The sequence below is a fragment of the Berghia stephanieae genome, chromosome 5 (assembly GCF_034508935.2).
Source record: "Berghia stephanieae isolate SIO BIC M18660-M18661 chromosome 5, UCSD_Bste_1.3, whole genome shotgun sequence".
Classification (NCBI taxonomy): domain Eukaryota; kingdom Metazoa; phylum Mollusca; class Gastropoda; order Nudibranchia; family Aeolidiidae; genus Berghia; species Berghia stephanieae.
This window is the reverse complement of record NC_088364.1, coordinates 33,572,005-33,576,170: the sequence shown is the minus strand read 5'-3', so window position 1 is coordinate 33,576,170 and position 4,166 is coordinate 33,572,005.

Genomic DNA, 4,166 nt, shown 5'->3' with positions numbered 1-4,166 from the left:
GTTTATTTAAACTTTTTATTTACACAAATCAATGCTTTTAGACTTTCTGGCTGCGCTGTTTTTGGTAACCAAGGACTCTAGTAAAACCGCATTATACCAGCGTCAGCTATAGTTAACTTGTCAATCCCTTTATTGAGGAAGATAATAATTATCATGGGACTTTCTTAGTATAAAACATAACAACGCCCCATATTCCTGTCATGGAAGGAAAGGGAGAAAATTGCAAAGAACAGCCAGGCGATTCCCTTTAGCGTTGTCGTCATGGCAACAAAACCCATGTTTGAGAAAGGAACAGCCTTGCATTCCTCTGGGAGTTTGATAGAATAATAACAAAGCTAGATGTACTCAGATAAAACTTTTATTCTTCAGTTGATATTCAGAACAAAGGACCAGAATAATTTTCACGAGGCAGAGCATGTCTGCTGCAGTTTTCTCTTATATAACGAATTAGACGTGTTTGCTTATGGCAGTAGCGAGAGAATATCAGGTTTGTAGACATGATTGCAAAAGACTCGAACTCCCAGCCTCCCCTCCGCGTCGTCTATTTCGGGGAACGCATTTTACAAGATTGCTCAGTGGGTAGAGTAATTGCTACACACGCAAAGGGACCGAGATCGATCCCAGGTGAAGTTGTGATCTTTTTATGACCCCCTCCCCTGGTCTACCCATCAGTGATTGGGTAGCTGGGTCTGTTAGATCTGGCAGAAAGTATTTTGAGATAACCTAGCGTCCTGTACAAAGGGTAGCAAGCAATTAATTGCTATTGTCCGTGTCATACTATAGAAATCGGGATCAACTCCGGATCCATGGGCATTATGGCTCTGAATGACTACTCTTTTCCCTTGCATTTTTCTTTCTGCTTTGTCTAGATACTACTGTTTCAAACACTCTTTTTTTAGATCATATTCATTGGCATAATTTTTATACGCACCATGTACATACAGTGCGCGAATGTCTGAAAATATTTAGGCACAATCTAGAACTAGGTCAGCAGAAAACGTTGACAATATTCGGGACTCCAAATATTTCTACTGAATTATCAATCAGAAAAAGAGTTCAGCATCCGAGATTGATTATCTAGCGAGAAAGTGTTAATTCATTTATTTAAACCTCACAGGTAACCGAATAAGAATCAAACATAAACCAAAACAATATGCCGTTATGTTGGATCATTTGATTGGGCTGAAGAGGGGGAGGGGCGTCAACGGTGGGAGATAATCACGCAAGAGGTTGGAGCCACAGACTAGGGAGCAGACTGGACAACAGCCACTTTTTAGTGGCTAATTGTCCCTGGTTGCATAACATAAAAAAAAAGAAAATGGCGGCGCTCGACCTCTCGTGTTCAGATTCTTTGAGTTCCCTATATGGCCATGTCAATCATGTAGACATCCTTTGATGATATAAGCCTACCCTTTGATGTCGGCAGTCGCCTTTTCGTTTTCTACGGTCACTCATGGCTAAACAGCCGTCAACAATGAACTGAACCATCGTTAAAACACTGGAAGACGCTCATGGCATAGTTGCGTCACAATCACCGCGTTGCTGAATATATTATCCAGGCACGGTTGATAGGTAAAAAAGCCAAATTATGTTCTAGTTATATTTGAAACAAAGTATATCACTGATCTCGTCTCATAGAGATATAAAGAATGATATAAAAATCAAGAAAATCGGCCGATAAATAAAAAAGTTGCTAAAAAAAGCTAAAATAAACAAAAGCAATTTTTAAAATCAAATTTTTTCGTAAAACAGTTGGTTTTCAACCGATTTTTCTGAAATAAGGACCAATGTTCTTCTTTTTTCAAGCTGATTTCAACAATGATGTGACTTTCAAATTCCTCAGAATTATATTTTTTACTTTTAGATTTTAGCTTTTAGGCCTACTCAAAAAGGTGTTATATTCATTGCGTAACAATAGCGTAATACATCGACGGTGAGATTCACAATTCTACACGAATGGACGGTGGCGGCATATCAAAGAGGTGTACCAAATTTATTTACCAACTACTTTTCTTAGTGCTAAAATTACAAAGTAATAATTTCGCGTCAGAAAAAATAACTCTCAAGTTCCTATCTCTTTATTACAATAAAATTGATACCACGAATGACAAGATCGCCCCACAAATAAGGGAGTTATAAATTATTCATAATATTTTTTAAAAGTTATAAATATAAACCCGATCATTGGAGCCAAGTCTAAATGTACAAGTAAAAGTGTAGTTTAATATGTCTAATTTGGTTTATCATCATAAACCTGGCCTTTTTTTTCCCCTATTTTCCGTCCACAAATCAAGGTTAATCGAGCTCAGTCAAAGACATTCATATACAGATTAAATCGCACAGCGTCCCTGGTTTCAAATAAAAGAAAATGGCGGCGCTCGACCTCTCACTAGCCACTTTTGATGACGTTTTCCTACCTGTTGTCCCCTCTAGTCCTGTATTCTCTATGGTTGGAGCCACTCCCCATAGGTCAAATCTGAGCCTTGAGTCGCACCACACTTTGGCAATCGAGTGAATAGCAGAGAAATGGATCATGAATGGACATCTCATTCACCCGATTTAAACCCATTGGATATTCGTGAGCTCAAAGACAAGATCGAGACAGAAATGAGGAATATAAAACAGGAACAAGTGATAAAAAACTTTGAGAAATGGTCTTCTTCTTCTTCTTTTTTTCAACTTATTCCGCATTTTGCAAGGTTGCCATAATGAATGCTAAATCTCCATGCATCTCGGTTCAGAGCATCATCTTCCTCCAGGCCCAGTTCCATCATATCGTCCTTTACCTTATCAAACCATCTCGTCTTTGGGCTCCCATATTTTTTCATTGGGCATATTGAACATATGTGTCTTTAACAACGAAAATTTATTTCAAATCTCAATTTACATCTTCATTGATTATAGATTGCAATGGTCGAACCATATACAGCTCAGTTTACTATTTACAATGTGGAACTTTGTGGCCTGTGGTCTTGTGGTATGGCACTCACCTTCCCCGATCCGAGTTCCATTGTGGGCAAACTAAAGGCTCTTCATTGATATTCTCTCAAAGTACTTCGGTGTATAATGAGTACCTTGACGGGAACATCGTCGTCTCTGTCTAAAATTTTAAAACAATGTAAGAGCGCCATAGATGCGCCATGTGTCGTCCTACATGTCATGATTTGCGATATTGCTTTATGTAAAAGATCACCTTAATTTTACAAGACACGGCCCGTGGTCGTGAGTTCAACATGATTACATGATTAAAGAGCTTGTGAAGCCTAATGGATATCAATGCCTTTAAAATTACTTCAAAACATTTTGTCATGTCAAGTAGACGTTTTATAATGGAATAGACAGATCTAACACAACCAGTTTTCTCCTAAGGGCACCATTTCTTAATTTTTAGACATTCAAAGAATATTTCAACTTGTGAATATTTTTCAGTTCCTTGCCTAGTAAGCAAATAAACAAATGAATAAGCAAATAAAAATAATAACGATGACGATAATGATAATAATAATAATAATAATAATAATAATAATAATAATAATAATAATAATAATAATAATAATAATGATGATGATGATGATGATGATGATGATAATACTGATGATGATAATAATAATAATGATAAAAAAAAATAATAATAATAATATGTGCGGCTATGTGGTCTAGTGGTATGACACTCGCTTTCGGATCGGAAGTCTGGGTTCGAGCCTCGCTCGGCGCATAGTTGAGTCCTTGGAAAAAGACTCTTACTCACATTCTCTCACCGTACTCAGGTGTTAAAATGAGTACCTGGATTGACAGCGTTGTCTTGTCCGAAAAATTGTAATATCGCCTAACAGGCGTCATGTCTCGTCCTACATTTAAATGTTGCTGTTGACCAGGACCCTTGTAAAGCGCATTGAGCACGTTAAGTGGATATTGGCTATAATAATGTCAATTTAATAATAATCATGATACTAATAATAATCATGATACTATAATATATAATAATAATAAATAATAATAATAAATAATAATAATAATAAATAATAATAATAATAATAATAATAATAATAACGATAATGCATTACATTTGTTAAGCTCATATCACGAGGAAGTGCTCAGAGCTTTTATATAAATTATCATATTTTCTAAAATCTAAGTATTTGATAAAAAGATTAAGTAACTAAACA